Source organism: Scyliorhinus torazame, chromosome 4 (genome assembly GCF_047496885.1).
Source record: "Scyliorhinus torazame isolate Kashiwa2021f chromosome 4, sScyTor2.1, whole genome shotgun sequence".
Lineage (NCBI taxonomy): Eukaryota > Metazoa > Chordata > Chondrichthyes > Carcharhiniformes > Scyliorhinidae > Scyliorhinus > Scyliorhinus torazame.
Window position 1 is genome coordinate 87,323,773 of NC_092710.1, and position 21,258 is coordinate 87,345,030.

Consider the following 21,258-nt stretch of genomic DNA (forward strand, 5'->3'; position numbering starts at 1 on the left):
AGATATATAGAAAGATAGATCGGTTGATAGATAGATAGATAAATAGATAGATGGAAAGGTAGATAGATAGGGAGAAAGATAGATAGATCGATAGATCGTTAGATAGGTAGATAGATAGATAGGGAGATAGATAGAAATATAGATAGATAGATAGACCGATAGATAGATAGATAGATAGATAGATAGATAGGTAGATAGATAGATAGATAGATGGATCGGTAGATAGATAGTTAGATAATGAGATAGACAGGTAGATAGATAGGTAGATAGTTAGACAGACAGACAGATTGATAAACATATAGATAGATAGATAGATAGATAGATAGATAGATAGATAGATAGATAGATAGATAGATAGATAGATAGATAGATAGATAGATAGATAGATAGATAGATAGATAGATAGATCGATAGATCGATCGGTAGATATGTAGAGAGATAGATCTGTAGATTGATAGTTAGATATGTATATAGATAGATAGATAAATAGATAGATACGTAGATTGACAGGTAGATAGATAGAGAGATAGATAGATCGATCGACAGATAGACTGACAGATTGCTAAACATATAGTTAGTTAGATACGTAGCTAGACAGGTAGATAGATAGATAGACAGAAAGGTAGGTAGATAGATAGACAGATAGATCGATCGATAGATAGATAGGTAGATAGCTAGATAGGTTGATAGATAGATAGATATATCTGTAGATAGGTAGTTAGATAGATAGGTAGCTAGATTGATAGGTAGATTGACAGGTAGATAGATAGAGAGAGAGATAGATCGATCGATAGATAGACAGATAGATAGATCGATCGATACATAGGTATATATATAGATAGATAGATCGTTCGATAGATAGATAGACAGACAGATTGCTAAACATTTAGTTAGAGAGATAGATAGGTAGATAGACAGGTAGATATATAGATGGATAGATAGATAGATAGGTATATAGATAGATAGATAGATCGGAGGATAGATAGATAGATAATTAGATAGATGGAAAGGTAGATAGATAGATAAAGAGTAAGATATATAGATAGATCGAGAGATAGATAGATAGATAGATACATAGATAGATAGATAGATAGATCGATAGATAGACAGGTAGATAAATAGATAGATAGATCGATAGCTAGATAGATAGATAGATAGATTGATTGATTAGATAGACAGATCGGTAGATAGTGAAGCAGTTCGACAGCTAGGCAGATAAATAGATAGATAGATTTCCACACAGATTGATAAACATATAGATAGATAGATAGATAGATAGATAGATAGTTAGAAAGAGAGATAGATAGATAGACAGGTAGATAGATAGATATATAGGTCGATATATACATACACAGATAGATAGAGAGAGAAATAGATAGCTAGATAGATATAAAGATAGATAAATAGATAGATAGACGGATAGACAGATAGACTGAGAGATAAATAGACAGATAGATAGATAGTTAGATAGATAGATATAAAGATAGATAAACAGATAGATAGATAGAAATATAGATAGACAGATAGGTAGATTGACAGGTAGATAGATAGAGAGATAGATAGATCGATCGACAGATAGACAGACAGATTGCTAAACATATAGATAGATAGATAGATAGATAGATAGATAGATAGATAGATAGATAGATAGATAGATAGATAGATAGATAGATAGATAGATAGATAGATAGATAGATAGATAGATAGACAGACAGACAGACAGACAGATTGATAAACATACAGATAGTTAGATAGATAGATAGATAGGTAGACAGGTGGATAAATAGATAGATAGATAGGTAGAAAGATATATATATAGATAGATAGATAGATAAATAGTTAGATAGATAGATGGATAGATAGCTAGATGGATGGATAGATAGATAGAAAGATAGACAGATAGATCGTTAGCTAGATAGATAGATAGATAGAAAGAGAAATAGATAGATCGACAGACAGATTGATAAGCATATAGATAAATGGATAGATAGATTGATAGATAGATAGATCGAATGGTAAATAGATAGAGAGATAGATAGATAGGTAGATAGATAGATAGATAGATAGATAGATAGATCGTTAGATAGATAGACAGACAGATTGCTAAACATATAGATAGATCGATATATAGATAGATAGATAGATAGATAGATAGATAGAGAGAGAGACAGACAGACATATAGATAAACATACAGATAGATAGATTGATAGATAGATAGGTAGATATATAGATAAATAGATATATAGATAGATAGATAGATGGACAGATAGATAGATTAGATAGACAGAAAGATAGGTAGATAGTGAAGCAGTTAGACAGCTAGATAGATAGATAGGTAGATAGGTAGATAGATAGATAGATAGATAGATAGCCAGACTTATTGGTAAACATATAGATAGATAGACAGGTAGATAGATAGAGAGATAGATGTATAGTTAGATAGATAGATAGATAGACAGATTGATAAACATACAGATAGATAGGTAGTTAGATAGATAGATAGACAGACAGATAGATAGATGGGTAGATTGACAGATAGATAGAGAGAGAGATAGATCGATCGATACATAGATAGATAGATAGATAGATACATAGGTAGATATATAGAGAGTTATATAGATAGTTAGATAGATAGATAGACAGACAGATTGCTAAACATATAGTTAGATAGATAGATAGATAGATAGATAGATAGATAGATAGGTAGATAGACAGGTAGATAGATAGAAAGATAGATAGATCGATCGTTCGATAAATAGACAGATAGATAGATTGATCGGTAGATAGGTAGATAGATAGATCTGTAGATTGATAGTTAGATAGATATATAGATAGATAGATAGATAGATAGATAGATAGGTAGATTGACTGGTAGATAGATAGAGAGATAGATATATCGATCGATAGATAGACAGACAGATTGCTAAACATATAGTTAGATAGATAGACAGGTAGATAGACAGGTAGATAGATAGATAGATAGATAGCTTGATAGATCGGTAGATAGATAGATCTGTAGATAGATAGTTAGATAGATATATAGATAGTTAGATAGATAAATAGATAGATCGGTATGTAGATAGTTAGATAGATATATAGATAGATAGATAGGTAGGTAGATAGGTAGACAGATAGATCGATCGATAGATGGATAGATAGATAGGTAGATAGATAGATAGATAGATAAATAGATCAGTAGATATGTAGTTAGATAGTTATATAGATAGATAGGTAGATTGACAGGTAGATAGATAGAGAGATAGATAGTTTGATCGATAGATAGACAGATAGATAGATAGATCGAATGATACATAGGTAGATATATAGATAGATCGTTAGATAGATAGATAGACAGACAGATTGGTAGATAGTTAAGCAGTTAGATATCCAAATAGATAGATTGATAGGTAGATAGGTAGATAGAAGTGGAATCTCTTGTTAAGAGGAAGAAGGAGGCCTATGTGAAGATGAAGTGTGAAGTTTCAGTTGGGGCGATGGATAGTTACAAGGTAGCGAGGAAGGATCTAAAGAGAGAGCTAAGACGAGCAAGGAGGGGACATGAGAAGTATTTGGCAGGAAGGATCAAGGAAAACCCAAAAGCTTTCTATAGGTATGTCAGGAATAAGCGAATGACTAGGGAAAGAGTAGGACCAGTCAAGGACAGGGATGGGAAATTGTGTGTGGAGTCTGAAGAGATAGGCGAGATACTAAATGAATATTTTTCGTCAGTATTCACTCAGGAAAAAGATAATGTTGTGGAGGAGAATGCTGAGCCCCAGGCTAATAGAATAGATGGCATTGAGGTACGTATGGAAGAGGTGTTGGCAATTCTGGACAGGCTGAAAATAGATAAGTCCCCGGGACCTGATGGGATTTATCCTAGGATTCTATGGGAGGCCAGGGAAGACATTGCTGGACCTTTGGCTTTGATTTTTATGTCATCATTGGCTACAGGAATAGTGCCAGAGGACTGGAGGACAGCAAATGTGGTCCCTTTGTTCAAAAAGGGGAGCAGAGACAACCCCGGCAACTATAGACCGGTGAGCCTCACGTCTGTAGTGGGTAAAGTCTTGGAGGGGATTATAAGAGACAAGATTTATCATCATCTAGATAGGAATAATATGATCAGGGATAGTCAGCATAGCTTTGTGAAGGGAAGGTCATGCCTCACAAACCTTATTGAGTTCTTTGAGAAGGTGACTGAACAGGTAGACGAGGGTAGAGCAGTTGATGTGGTGTATATGGATTTCAGCAAAGCATTTGATAAGGTTCCCCACGGTAGGCTATTGCAAAAAATACGGAGGCTGGGGATTGAGGGTGATTTAGAGATGTGGATCAGAAATTGGCTAGCTGAAAGAAGACAGAGGGTGGTGGTTGATGGGAAATGTTCAGAAAGTAGTACAGTCACAAGTGGAGTACCACAAGGATCTGTTCTGGGGCCGTTGCTGTTTGTCATTTTTATCAATGACCTAGAGGAAGGCGCAGAAGGGTGGGTGAGTAAATTTGCAGACGATACTAAAGTCGGTGGTGTTGTCGATAGTGTGGAAGGATGTAGCAGGTTACAGAGGGATATAGATAAGCTGCAGAGCTGGGCTGAGAGGTGGCAAATGGAGTTTAATGTAGAGAAGTTTGAGGTGATTCACTTTGGAAGGAATAACAGGAATGCAGAATATTTGGCTAATGGTAAAGTTCTTGAAAGTGTGGATGAGCAGAGGGATCTAGGTGTCCATGTACATAGATCCCTGAAAGTTGCCACCCAGGTTGATAGGGTTGTGAAGAAGGCCTATGGAGTGTTGGCCTTTATTGGTAGAGGGATTGAGTTCCGGAGTCGGGAGGTCATGTGTAAGCTGTACAGAACTCTGGTGCGGCCGCATTTGGAGTATTGCGTACAGTTCTGGTCACTGCATTATAGGAAGGACGTGGAGGCTTTGGAGCGGGTGCAGAGGAGATTTACCAGGATGTTGCCTGGTATGGAGGGAAAATCGTATGAGGAATGGCTGATGGACTTGAGGTTGTTTTCGTTGGAGAGAAGAAGGTTAAGAGGAGACTTAATAGAGGCATACAAAATGATCAGGGGGTTGGATAGGGTGGACAGTGAGAGCCTTCTCCCGCGGATGGATATGGCTGGCACGAGGGGACATAACTTTAAACTGAGGGGTAATAGATATAGGACAGAGGTCAGAGGTAGGTTCTTTACGCAAAGAGTAGTGAGGCCGTGGAATGCCCTACCTGCTACAGTAGTGAACTCGCCAACATTGAGGGCATCTAAAAGTTTATTGGATAAACATATGGATGATAATGGCATAGTGTAGGTTAGATGGCTTTTGTTTCGGTGCAACATCGTGGGCCAAAGGGCCTGTACTGCGCTGTATTGTTCTATGTTCTATGTTCTATAGATAGATAGATAGATCGGTAGATAGTTAGATAGATAGATAGACAGATAGATAGTTAGGTAAATAGATAGATAGTTAGATAGATAGATTGATAGATACATAGATAGATAGATAGATAGATCGATACGTCGATAGATAGATAGACAGATAGATAGATAGATAGATAGACAGATAGGTCGATATATAGATAGACAGATTGATAAATAGATAGATAAATAGATAGATAGATAGAGATAAAGATAGATAGATAGACGGATAGACAGATAGACTGAGAGATAAATAGAGAGATAGATAGATAGAAAGAGAGATATAAAGATAGATAAATAGATGGATAGATAGATAGAAAGATAGATAGATAGATAGAGAGATAGACCGATATACAGAGAGATAGATAGAGAGATAGATAGTTAGATAGATAGATAGATAGATAGACAGACAGACAGATTGATAAACATACAGATAGTTAGATTGATATGTAGACATGTTGATAAATAGATTGAAAATAGATAGGTAGAAAGATAGATAGATAGATAGATTGATAGATAGATAAGTAGATAGATAGACAGATAGATCGATATATAGATAGACAGATAGATATATAGATAAATAGATAGCTAGATAGATAGATATAAAGATAGATAGATAGATAGATAGATAGATAGATAGATAGACGGATAGACAGATAGACTGAGAGATAAATAGAGAGATAGATAGATAGTTAGATAGATAGATATAAAGATAGATAAATAGATAGATAGATAGATAGAAAGATAGATAGAGAGATAGACCGATATACAGAGAGATAGATAGAGGGATAGATAGATAGATAGATAGATAGATAGACAGATAGAGAGATAGATAGAAAAATAGATAGATAGATATATAGAAAGATAGACAGATAGATCGTTAGATAGAAAGATAGTGAAATAGATACATTGACAGACAGATTGATAAACATACAGATAGTTAGATTGATATGTAGACTTGTTGATAAATAGATAGAAAATAGATAGGTAGAAAGATAGATAGATAGATAGATTGATAGATAGATAAGTAGATAGATAGACAGATAGATCGATATATAGATAGGCAGATAGATATATAGATAAATAGATAGCTAGATAGATAGATATAAAGATAGATAGATAGATAGATAGATAGACGGATAGACAGATAGACTGAGAGATAAATAGATAGATAGATAGATAGTTAGATAGATAGATATAAAGATAGATAAATAGAATGATAGATAGATAGAAAGATAGATAGAGAGATAGACCGATATACAGAGAGATAGATAGAGGGATAGATAGTTAGATAGATAGATAGATAGATAGATAGACAGAAAAATAGATAGATATATAGAAAGATAGACAGATAGATCGTTAGATAGAAAGATAGTGAAATAGATACATTGACAGACAGATTGATAAGCATATAGATGAATAGGTAGATAGATAGCTCGATAGATAGACAGGTAGATAGATAGATAGAGAGAGAGATAGGTAGATAGACAGAAAAATAGATAGATAGATAGATCGTTGAACATATAGTTAGATAGGTAGATAGATAGATAGAGAGAGAGTTGGAGAGATAGAGAGATAGAGAGATAGAGAGATGGAGAGATAGAGAGATAGAGAGATAGAGAGATAGAGAGATAGAGAGATAGAGAGATAGAGAGAGAGAGAGAGAGAGAGAGAGAGAGAGAGAGAGAGAGAGAGAGAGAGAGAGAGAGAGATAGATAGATAGATAGATAGATAGATAGATAGATAGATAGATAGATAGATAGATAGATAGATAGATAGATAGATAGATAGATAGGTAGTTAGATAGATAGAACGGTAGATAGACAGTTAGACAGATCGATAGATGGACAGGTAGATAAATAGATAGATAGACAGACAGATTGATAAACAAACAGATAGTTAGATAGATAGTTAGATAGATAGACAGGTAGATAATAGACTGACAGATTGATAAACATATTGATAGATAGACAGATAGATAGATAGATTGATAGACAGATAGATAGATCGTTAGATAGATAGATAGATAGATAGATAGATAGGTAGATAGTTAGATATATTGATAGATAGGTAGATAGATAGTAATGTAGATATACAATTAGATAGGTAATTAGATAGGTAATTAGATAGATAGATAGATAGATAGATAGATAGATAGATAGATAGATAGATAGATAGATAGATAGATAGGTAGACCGGTAGATAGATAGTTAGAAAAAGAGACCGGTAATAAATAGACCAGGCATAAATATCCTGGCCGCGAGGTTTGCTAGTGTCACACGGGAGGGTTTAAACTAGTATGGCAGGGGGGTGGGCACGGGAGCAATAGGTCAGAAGGTGAGAGCATTGAGGGAGAACTAGGGAATAGGGACAGTGTGGCTCTGAGGCAGAGCAGACGGAGAGAAGTTGCTGAACACAGCGGGTCTGGTGGAGCATTACGGGTAAGGCAGATGAACTTAGAGCTTGGATTAGTACTTGGAACTATGATGTTGTTGCCATTACAGAGACCTGGTTGAGGGAAGGGCAGGATTGGCAGCTAAACGTTCCAAGATTTAGATGTTTCAGGCGGGATAGAGGGGGATGTAAAAGGGGAGGCGGAGTTGCGCTACTTGTTCGGGAGAATATCACAGCTGTATTGCGAGAGGACACCTCAGAGGGCAGTGAGGCTATATGGGTAGAGATCAGGAATAAGAAGGGTGCAGTCACAATGTTGGGGGTATACTACAGGCCTCCCATCAGCCAGCGGGAGATAGAGGAGCAGATAGGTAGACAGATTTTGGAAAAGAGTAAAAACAACAGGGTTGTGGTGATGGGAGACTTCAACTTCCCCAATATTGACTGGGGCTCACTTAGTGCCAGGGGCTTAGACGGGGCGGAGTTTGTAAGGAGCATCCAGGAGGGTTTCTTAAAACAATATGTAGACAGTCCAACTAGGGAAGGGGTGGTACTGGACCTGATATTGGGGAATGAGCCCGTCAGGTGGTAGATGTTTCAGTAGGGGAGCATTTCGGTAACAGTGACCACAATTCAGTAAGTTTTAAAGTACTGGTGGACAAGGATAAGAGTGGTCCGAGGATGAATGTGCTAAATTGGGGGAAGGCTAATTATAACAATATTAGGCGGGAACTGAAGAACATAGATTGGGAGCGGATGTTTGAGGGCAAATCAACATCTGACATGTGGGAGGCTTTCAAGTGGCAGTTGAAAGGAATACAGGACCGGCATGTTCCTGTGAGGAAGAAAGATAAATACGGCAATTTTCGGGAACCTTGGATGACGAGTGATATTGTAGGCCTCGTCAAAAAGAAAAAGGAGGCATTTGTCAGGGCTAAAAGCCTGGGAACAGACGAAGCCTGCGTGGAATATAAGGAAAGTAGGAAGGAACTTAAGCAAGGAGTCAGGAGGGCTAGAAGGGGTCACGAAAAGTCATTGGCAAATAGGGTTAAGGAAAGTCCCAAGGCTTTTTACACATACATAAAAAGCAAGAGGGTAGCCAGGGAAAGGGTTGGCCCACTGAAGGATAGGCAAGGGAATCTATGTGTGGAGCCAGAGGAAATGGGCGAGGTACTAAATGAATACTTTGCATCAGTATTCACCAAAGAGAAGGAATTGGTAGATGTTGAGTCTGGAGAAGGATAGCCTGGGTCACATTGTGATCCAAAAAGACGAGGTGTTGGGTGTCTTAAAAAATATTAAGGTAGATAAGTCCCCAGGGCCTGATGGGATCTACCCCAGAATACTGAAGGAGGCTGGAGAGGAAATTGCTGAGGCCTTGACAGAAATCTTTGGATCCTTGCTGTCTTCAGGGGATGTCCCGGAGGACTGGAGAATAGCCAATGTTGTTCCTCTGTTTAAGAAGGGTAGCAAGGATAATCCCGGGAACTACAGGCCGGTGAGCCTCACTTCAGTGGTAGGGAAATTACTGGAGAGAATTCTTCGAGACAGGATCTACTCCCATTTGGAAGCAAATGGACGTATTAGTGAGAGGCAGCACGGTTTTGTGAAGGGGAGGTCGTGTCTCACTAACTTGATAGAGTTTTTCGAGGAGGTCATTAAGATGATTGATGCAGGTAGGGCAGTAGATGTTGTCTATATGGACTTCAGTAAGGCCTTTGACAAGGTCCCTCATGGTAGACTAGTACAAAAGGTGAAGTCACACGGGATCAGGGGTGAGCTGGCAAGGTGGATACAGAACTGGCTAGGCCATAGAAGGCAGAGAGTAGCAATGGAGGGATGCTTTTCTAATTGGAGGGCTGTGACCAGTGGTGTTCCACAGGGATCAGTGCTGGGACCTTTGCTCTTTGCAGTATATATAAATGATTTGGAGGAAAATGTAACTGGTCTGATTAGTAAGTTTGCAGACGACACAAAGGTTGGTGGAATTGCGTATAGCGATGAGGACTGTCGGAGGATACAGCAGGATTTAGATTGTTTGGAGACTTGGGCGGAGAGATGGCAGATGGAGTTTAATCCGGACAAATGTGAGGTAATGCATTTTGGAAGGTCTAATGCAGGTAGGGAATATACAGTAAATGGTAGAACCCTCAAGAGTATTGAAAGTCAAAGAGATCTAGGAGTACAGGTCCACAGGTCATTGAAAGGGGCAACACAGGTGGAGAAGGTCGTCAAGAGGGCATACGGCATGCTTGCCTTCATTGGCCGGGGCATTGAGTATAAGAATTGGCAAGTCATGTTGCAGCTGTATAGAACCTTAGTTAGGCCACACTTGGAGTATAGTGTTCAATTCTGGTCGCCACACTACCAGAAGGATGTGGAGGCTTTAGAGAGGGTGCAGAAGAGATTTACCAGAATGTTGCCTGGTATGGAGGGCATTAGCTATGAGGAGCGATTGAATAAACTTGGTTTGTTCTCACTGGAACGAAGGAGGTTGAGGGGCGACCTGATAGAGGTATACAAAATTATGAGGGGCATAGACAGAGTGGATAGTCAGAGGCTTTTCCCCAGGGTAGAGGGGTCAATTACTAGGGGGCATAGGTTTAAGGTGAGAGGGGCAAGGTTTAGAGTAGATGTACGAGGCAAGTTTTTTACGCAGAGGGTAGTGGGTGCCTGGAACTCGCTACCGGAAGAGGTAGTGGAAGCAGGGACGACAGGGACATTTAAGGGGCATCTTGACAAATATATGAATAGGATGGGAATAGAAGGATACGGACCCAGGAAGTGTAGAAGATTGTAGTTTAGTCGGGCAGCATGGTCAGCACGGGCTTGGAGGGCCGAAGGGCCTGTTCCTGTGCTGTACATTTCTTTATTCTTTGTTCTTTGTAAATAGATAGATAGCTAGATATATAGAACGGCACATAAGAACAGAAGAACTAGGAGCAGGAGTAGGCCATCTGGCCCCTCGAGCCTGCTCCGCCATTCAATGAGATCATGGCTGATCTTTTGTGGACTCAGCTCCACTTTCCGGCCCGAACACCATAACCCTTAATCCCTTTAATCTTCAAAAAACTATCTATCTTTATCTTAAAAACATTTAATGAAGGAGCCTCTACTGCTTCACTGGGCAAGGAATTCCATAGATTCACAACCCTTTGGGTGAAGAAGTTCCTCCTAAACCCAGTCCTAAATCTACTTCCCCTTATTTTGAGGCTATGCCCCCTAGTTCTGCTTTCACCCGCCAGTGGAAACAACCTGCCCGCATTTGTCCTATCTATTCCCTTCATAATCTTATATGTTTCTATAAGATCCCCCCTCATCCTTCTAAATTCCAACGAGTACAGTCCCGGTCTACTCAACCTCTCCTCATAATCCAACCCCTTCAGCTCTGGGATTAACCTAGTGAATCTCCTCTGCACACCCTCCAGTGCCAGTACGTCCTTTCTCAAGTAAGGAGACCAAAACTGAACACAATACTCCAGGTGTGGCCTCACTAACACCTTATACAATTGCAGCATAACCTCCCTAGTCTTAAACTCCATCCCTCTAGCAATGAAGGACAAAATTCCATTTGCCTTCTTAATCACCTGTTGCACCTGAAAACCAACTTTCTGCGACTCATGCACTAGCACACCCAGGTCTCTCTGCACAGCAGCATGTTTTAATATTTTATCATTTAAATAATAATCCCTTTTGCCGTTATTCTTACCAAAATGGATAACCTCACATTTGTCAACATTGTATTCCATCTGCCATTCACTTAGCCTGTCCAAATCCCTCTGCAGACTTCCAGTATCCTCTGCACTTTTTGCTTTACCACTTATCTTAGTGTCGTCTGCAAACTTGGACACATTGCCCTTGGTCCCCAACTCCAAATCATCTATGTAAATTGTGAACAGTTGTGGGCCCAACACTGATCCCTGAGGGACACCACTAGCTACTGATTGCCAACCAGAGAAACACCCATTAATCCCCACTCTTTGCTTTCTATTAATTAACCAATCCTCTATCCATGCTCCTACTTTCCCCTTAATGCCATGCATCTTTATCTTATGCAACAACCTTTTGTGTGGCACCTTGTCAAAGGCTTTCTGGAAATCCAGATATACCACATCCATTGGCTCCCCGTTATCTACCGCACTGTTAATGTCCTCAAAAAATTCCACTAAATTAGTTAGGCACGACCTGCCCTTTATGAACCCATGCTGCGTCTGTCCAATGGGACAATTTCCATCCAGATGCCTCGCTATTTCTTCCTTGATGATAGATTCCAGCATCTTCCCCACTACCGAAGTTAAGCTCACTGGCCTATACTTACCCACTTTCTGCCTACCTCCTTTTTTAAACAGTGGTGTCACGTTTGCTAATTTCCAATCCGCTGGGACCACCCCAGAGTCTAGTGAATTTTGGTAAATTATCACTAGTGCATTTGCAATTTCCCTAGCCATCTCTTTTAGCACTCTGGGATGCATTCCATCAGGGCCAGGAGACCTGCCTACCTTTATCCCCATTAGCTTGCCCATCACTACCTCCTTGGTGATATCAATTCTCTCAAGGTCCTCACCTGTCATAGCCTCATTTCCATCAGTCACTGGCATGTTATTTGTGTCTTCCACTGTGAAGACCGACCCAAAAAACCTGTTCAGTTCCTCAGCCATTTCCTCATCTCCCATTATTAAATCTCCTTTCTCATCCTCTAAAGGACCAATATTTACCTGAGCCACTCTTTTTTGTTTATGTATTTGTAGAAACTTTTACTATCTGATAGTTACTTTGATAGATAGTTAGATTGATAGACAGGTAGATAGATAGGTAGAGAGACTGATGAATAGATCGATCGACAGATAGATAGATAGATAGATAGATAGGTAAGTAGATAGTAGATAGATAGACAGACAGATTGCTAAACATATAGATAGGAACATAGATAGATAGATAGGTAGATAGATAGATTGATAGAGGGATAGATAGAGGGATAGATAGAGGGATAGATAGAGGGATAGATAGAGGGATAGATAGAGGGATAGATAGAGGGATAGATAGAGGGATAGATAGAGGGATAGATAGAGGGATAGATAGAGGGATAGATAGAGGGATAGATAGAGGGATAGATAGAGGGATAGATAGAGGGATAGATAGAGGGATAGATAGAGGGATAGATAGAGGGATAGATAGAGGGATAGATAGAGGGATAGATAGAGGGATAGATAGAGGGATAGATAGAGGGATAGATAGAGGGATAGATAGAGGGATAGATAGAGGGATAGATAGAGGGATAGATAGAGGGATAGATAGAGGGATAGATAGAGGGATAGATAGAGGGATAGATAGAGGGATAGATAGAGGGATAGATAGAGGGATAGATAGAGGGAGAGATAGAGGGAGAGATAGAGGGAGAGATAGACAGATAGACAGATAGACAGATAGACAGATAGACAGATAGACAGATAGACAGATAGACAGATAGACAGATAGACAGATAGACAGATAGACAGATAGACAGATAGACAGATAGACAGATAGATAGATCGTTAGATAGATAGACAGACAGATTGCTAAACCGATAGATAGATAGATCGGTAGATATATAGTTAGATAGATAGATAGACTGGAGGATAGATAGATAAATAGATAGATAGAACGGCAGATAGATAGTTAGATACATAGATAGATGGAACGGTAGATAGAAAGATAGAGAGATAGAAGGATAGATAGATCGACAGATAGATAGGTACATAGATAGATAGATAGACAGATAGATAGACAGATAGATAGATAGATAGATAGATAGATTGAAAGATCGATAGATAGATAGACAGATCATTAGATATATAGATGGATAGACAGACCAACAGATTGCTAAACATATATTTAGATAGATAGATTGATAGATAGATCGGTAGATAGATAGTTAGATAGTTAGATAGACAGATAGATAGATAGATAGATAGATCCATCGATCGATAGATAGACAGACAGATTGCTAAACACATAGTTAGATAGATAGATAGGTAGATAGACAGGTAGATAGATAGACAGATAGACAGATAGACCGATAGACCGATAGATCGATAGATCGATAGATCGATAGATCGATAGATCGATAGATAGATCCGTAGATAGACAGTTAGATATATATATATATAGATAGATAGTTAGATAGATCGGTAGGTAGATAGTTAGATAGATATATAGATCGATCGATAGATAGGTAGATAGATAGATAGATTGATAGATAGATAGCTAGATAGATAGATCTGTAGATAGGTAGTTAGATAGAGAGATAGCTAGATCGATCGATAGATAGACAGATAGATAGATCGATCGATACATAGGTAGATAGCTAGATTGATAGATAGATGGATAGATAGATAGATAGATATATAGGTAGATAGGAAGATACATATATAGAAAGATATATATATGTATAGATAGATAGATAGATAGATAGATAGATAGATAGATAGTGAGAAAGATAGATAGATAGATCGATAGATAGATAGATCGATAGATAGACAGATAGAAAAATAGATAGATTGATAGATAGATAGACTGATAGATAGATAGAAAGACAGATCTATAGATTAATAGTTAGATAGATAGACAGATAGAGAAATAGACAGATAGATAGATCGATAAATGAATAGATCGATCGATAGAACGATAGATATATAGATAGATAGACAGATAGATAGATTGGTGGATGGATGGTTGAATGCATAGATATATAGATAAGTAGATAGGTAGATAGATAGAGAGATAGATAAATTGATCGATAGATTGATAGATAGATGGACAGGTAGATAATAGATTGACAGATAGATAGATAGACAGATAGATAAATAGATAAGTAGATAGAAATATAGATAGACAGAGATAGATAAATAGATAGATAGAAATATAGGTATATAGATAGATAGATAGCTAGATAGATAGATTGATAGAAAGAAAGATAGACAGACAGATAGACAGATAGATGATCGATAAACGAATAGATAGATAGATAGAAAGATAGACAGGCAGACAGACAGACAGATAGATAGATAGATAGATAGATAGATAGGTAGATATATGCATAAATAGATAGATAGATTGATAAATAGATAGATAGATCGATAGATAGATAGATATTTGGGTGGGTGGCTGGATGAATGGATGGATAGATTGGTAGACAAATAGATAGATAGAGAGATAGAGAGAGAGAGAGAGATAGACAGATAGATAGATTGATAGGTTGATAAATAGATAGATATATTGATAGATACATAGATAGATAGATTGATTGATAGATCGACAGAAATAGATAGATGTGTAGAAAGATATATATATAGATAGATAGATAAATAGATAGATAGATAGATAAATAGATAGATAGATTGATCGATAGATAGATACATAGATACATAGATACATAGATAGATAGATAGATAGATAGATAGATAGATAGATAGATAGATAGATAGATAGATAGATAGATAGATAGATAGATAGATAGATAGATAGATAGATAGATAGATAGATAGATTGATCGATAGATAGATACATAAATAGATAGATAGATAGATAGATAGACAGATAGACAGATAGACAGATAGACAGATAGACAGATAGACAGATAGACAGACAGACAGACAGATAGATAGATTGATAGAATCTGTCTCCAATGAGAACGAATCTATATCCAATGACAGTAAATCTATATCTAATGAAAGTGAATCGATAGCCAATGAAAGTGAATCTATATCCAATGGGAGTAAATCTATATCCAATGAGAGTAAATCTATATCCAATGAGACTGATTCTATATCCAAAGGACTGAATATATATCCGATGAGAGTAAATCTATATCCAATGAGAATAAATCTATATATAATGAGAGTGATTCTACATCAAATGGGAGTAAATCAACATCCAAAGTGATCGAATCTATATTCAACGGGGGTGAATTTTTATCCAAATCATTTAATCTATATCTGATAACTGTGAATCTCTATCCAATGAGAGTGAATCTATATCCAATGAGAATGAATCTAAATCCAATGGGAGTGAATCCATATCTAATGAGAGTAAATCTATATCCAATGAAAGTAGATCTATATCCAATGAGAGTGAATCAATATCCAATGGGAGTAAATCCATATCCAATACCTGTGACTCTATGTCCAATGAGAGTGAATCTATATCCAATGGGAATTAATCTATATCCAATGTCAATGAATCTATATCCAATGAGAGTGAATCTACATCCAATGAGAATGAATCTATATCCAATGAGAGTGAATCTAAATCCAATGAGATTGAAATCTATATCCAATTAGAGTGAATTTATATCCAATGAGAGCGAATCTATATCCAATGGGAATTAATCTATATCTAATGACAATGAATCTATATACAATGAGAGTAAATCTATATCCAATGAGTATGATTCTATATCCAATGAGAGTGAATCTATATCCAATGGGAGTAAATCTTTACCCAATGAGAATGAATCTATATCCAATGAGAGTGAATCTATATCCAATGGGAATTAATCTATATCTAATGACAATGAATCTATATCCAATGAGAGTAAATCTATATCCAATGAGTATGATTCTATATCCAATGAGAGTGAATCTATATCCAATGGGAGTAAATCTTTACGCAATGAGAATGAATCTATATCCAATGAGAGAGAATCTATATCCAATGACAGTAAATCTATATCCAATGAGAATGAATCGAAATGCAATGAGAGTGAAACTATATCCAATTATGTTGAATCTGCATCCAATGACAGTGAATCTATACCCAACGAGAGTGAATCTATATCCAATGAGAGTGAATCTATATCCAATGAGAGTGAATCTATATCCAATGAGAAGTAATCTATTTCCAATGAGAATGAATCTATCTTCAATGAGAACGAATCTATATCTAATGACAGTAAATCTATATACAATGAGAATGAATCTATATCCAATGAAAGTGAATCTATATACAATGAGAGTAAATCTATATCTAATAAGAGTAAATCTATATCAAATGAGAGTGAATGTATATCCAATGGGAGTAAATCTGTATCCAACGACATTGAATGAATATCCAATGGGGTTAAAACCATATCCAATGAGATTAAATCTATATCCAATGAGAGTTAATCAGTATCCATTGGAAGTAAATCCATATCCAATGGGAGTAATTCTATATCCAATATCTGTGAATCTATATCCAATGAGAATAAATCTATATCCAATAAATTTGAATCTATATCCAATGATATAGCTGGTTTAGCACAGGGCTAAATTACTGGCTTTGAAAGCAGACCCAGGCAGGCCAGCAGCACGGTTCAATTCCCATACCAGCCTCCCTGAACAGGCGCAGGAATGTGGCGACTAGGGGCTTATCGCAGTAACTTCATTTGAAGCCTACTTGTGACAATAAGCGATTTTCATTTCATTTCATTTTGTGTGAGTGAATCTGTATCCAATGACAATGAATCTATATCCAATGAGCATGAATCTATATCCAATAACTGTGAATCTATATCCAATGAGAGTGAACTTAAATCCAATGAGAGTGAATCTATATCCAAGGAGAGCGAATCTATAGCCAATAACTGTGAATCCATATCCAATGAGCGTGAATCTATATCCAATGAGAGAGAATGTATATCCAATGGGAATTAATCTACATCCAATGACAATAAATCTATATCCAATGGGAGTAAATCTTTACCCAATGAGAATGAATCTACATCCAATGAGAGTGAATCTATATCCAATGTGAGTAAACCTATATACAATGAGAGTAAATCTATACCCAATGAGAGTAAATCTACATACAATGAGAGCGAATCTATTTCCGAAGGGTGTAAATCTATATCCAGTGAGAGTGAATCTATCTCCAATGAGAGTAAATTTATATCCAATGAGAATGAATCTATGTGCAATGAGAGTGAATCTACATGCAATAATTTTGAATCTATATCCAACGAGAATGAATCTGTATCCAATGAGAGTAAATCTATATCCAATGACAGTGAATCTATATCCAATGAGAGTGAATCTATATCCAATGAGAGTGAATCTATATCCAATGGGACTAAATCTATATCCAATGAGAATGAATCTATATCCAAAGCACTAAATCTATATCCGATGAGAGTAAATCTATATCCAATGAGACTGATTCTATATCCAAAGGACTGAATATATACCCGATGAGAGTAAATCTATATCCAATGAGAATAAATCTATATACAATGATAGTGATTCTACATCAAATGGGAGTAAATATATAACCAAAGAGATCAAAACTGTGTTTTCTGTGTGTTCCATTTAATCTATATCTGATAACTGTGAATCTATATCCAATGAGAGTGAATCTATATCCAATGAGAGTGAACCTAAATCCAATGGGAGTGAATCTATATCTAATGAGAGTGAATCTAAATCCAATGAGAGTAAATCTATATCCAATGAGAGTGAATCTATAATCAATGAGAATGAATCTATATCCAATAACTGTGAATCTATATCCAATGAGAATGAATCGATATCCAATGAGAGTGTATCTAAATCCAATGAGATTGAATCTATATCCAATGAGAGAGAATCTATATCCAATGGGAATTAATCTATATCCAATGATAATGAATCTAAATCCAATGAGATTGAATCTATATCCAATGAAAGTGAATCTATATCCAATGAGAGTTTATCTCTATCCAATGGGAATTAATCTATATCCAATGACATTGAATCTATATCCAATGAGAGTGAATCTATATCCAATGAGTATGAATCTATATCCAATGAGAGTGAATCTATATCCAATGAGAGTAAATCTGTATCCATTGAGAGTGAATCTAGATCCAGTGAGAGCTAATCTATATCCAATGGGAGTAAATCTATATCCAATTGTAGCCATCTATGTGTATCTAAAACACAGGTAACCAGACCTGACCGAAACCCCAGCTTGTTTACATTTCAATGGCCCATTTTCCCAGGACAATAGAACTCCCTTGCTTAGAAAGCACAAGTGCCCAGGTCAATGACCGCTAAGGACCCACCCAGCTCCCAAGGCACCAGCCCCTTCGTTGGCCGAAATCGAAAAGAGTGACCAGAGCCCTGTCGAACTATTGGGTCCAAGGTTAAGGACCGCCCCAAAGAATGCTAAATCCCAGCCAAGTGTTCTATCTCTTTTGAATCCGGCCTGTGCCTCCTCAATTGCAGCAGGAACAGCCAGCTAAGTTCAAGACCAACGATCACTACCTGACCGATGAGCCCAGCAGAAATAGAGCCACTATCTTCGAACCAGCCAAGTGAAATCCAGATAAACGCCTTTGTCCATTTGCACGGTGCTGCTCGCTCTGAATTTAAGTATAGGTTATTGTAGCTGATAGGTGTAGTTTAACTCATAGTAGATATTGTGTTTGCATGTCGAGGTAACTCTTGTGTCTGTAAATAAACCATATTTTGAACTAACTGGTTGTGTTGTCATTTGTTCGATATACGGGAAAGGCTTGTGGTTCACCGAGATATATAAAAATACCAACATTATTGGCGACCTCAGATGGGACTCGATTAGAAGTAATTTTGTCACTCTGAGAAAACCCACAAACTTTGAATCCAATTGCGAGAAAGAGAAAGAACCACAAGTGCAAGTCCCATATCGACCAAATAACCGAAATTCGGAAGTGTGTACTAACCCACATGCATACCTAACAGGAAGAGTAAGGTAAGCTCGTTAGAATTGTGTACAACTTTCGAGGGATTGTGAGCCAGAAAATAGCTTAAGCCATACCCGCTGTTCAAATCGCCGCCTTAGAACATAGAACATAGAACATAGAACGATACAGCGCAGTACAGGCCCTTCGGCCCACGATGTTGCACTGAAACAAAAGCCATCTAACCTACACTATGCCCTTATCATCCATATGTTTATCCAATAAACTTTTAAATGCCCTCAATGTTGGCGAATTCACTACTGTTGCAGGTAGGGCATTCCACGGCCTCACTACTCTTTGCGTAAAGAACCTACCTCTGACCTCTGTCCTATATCTATTACCCCTCAGTTTAAAGCTATGTCCCCTCGTGCCAGCCATTTCCATCCGCAGGAGAAGGCTCTCACTGTCCACCCTATCTAACCCCCTGATCATTTTGTATGCCTCTATTAAGTCTCCTCTTAACCTTCTTCTCTCCAACGAAAACAACCTCAAGTCCATCAGCCTTTCCTCATAAGATTTTCCCTCCATACCAGGCAACACCCTGGTAAATCTCCTCTGCACCCGCTCCAAAGCCTCCACGTCCTTCCTATAATGCAGTGACCAGAACTGTACGCAATACTCCAAATGCGGCCGAACCAGAGTTCTGTACAGCTGCAACATGACCTCCTGACTCCGGAACTCAATCCCTCTACCAATAAAGGCCAACACGCCATAGGCCTTCTTCACAACCCTATCAACCTGGGTGGCAACTTTCAGGGATCTATGTACATGGACACCTAGAATCCCTCTGTTCATCCACACTTCCAAGAACTTTACCATTAGCCAAATAGTCCGCCTTATTCCCCTGTCCCAAATTAAAAGTCGAGAAAGAGATAAGAGAAGTAATGGCCACTAAAGCAATGGAAAGATTGATGAAGCCACAGAAACCCGAAGTTGCAGCGACCAACAGAGCAGAGCAATGCCCCATATGGGAGGAAGAGTTAAGGAAATACTTAAAGGGGAAAGGTCAAATTTTTGCGCTAATGATGAGTCAGGTCCAGGAAAGATAGGACAGACTTGGTGGGAGAACCTAAGCGAGGTTCACAAGAAAAATGTAGGGAAAGTCAGAAAGCCGATGGCAATAGGGTCCTGTTTGGCACAGTTGCGAGGCACAGAGGAGGTTGTGAAGATGCTCCATAGACAGTTAATTGAGAAGGAAGAAAAGAACTAGGGAGACAGTAATGAAAGCGAGAAGATAATTGAGCAACTCTGGGAACAGTTTGCAGCTAAGGATAAGGAAATGGCCGATGTAAAACGCGCACATCAATCTTGTCTAGATCACCTTAGTAACTTCCAGACCCAGTATGATAAAGCCTACCAAGATACACAACGCGCAATCCTGGTAAGAGAGGAACCAGAACAACAAGTCGCCCAGCTAACTAGCAAATGCGCAGATTTAAAAGCAGCTTTGAGAGCGCTCCACAACTCCACTAAGGAACAGAGGTAGAGTACTGTTGACCATGCTAAATGCCAACAGTCGCTACTCTCAGTACAGAATCGGGCGGAATTTAGATGAGGAAGATGCTCCCAATTGGCAAGAGTTAAACAAAAGCACCCACAAATATGTAGAGGACACGCCCCAAAAAGAAAAGCACCCGCAGCACAGGCAGCACAGAACCCCACTCACAATTCAACCCCCATGAATCACGCTACCACAGAACGCAGGTCATTGGATCAGGAGGAGCCTGATAT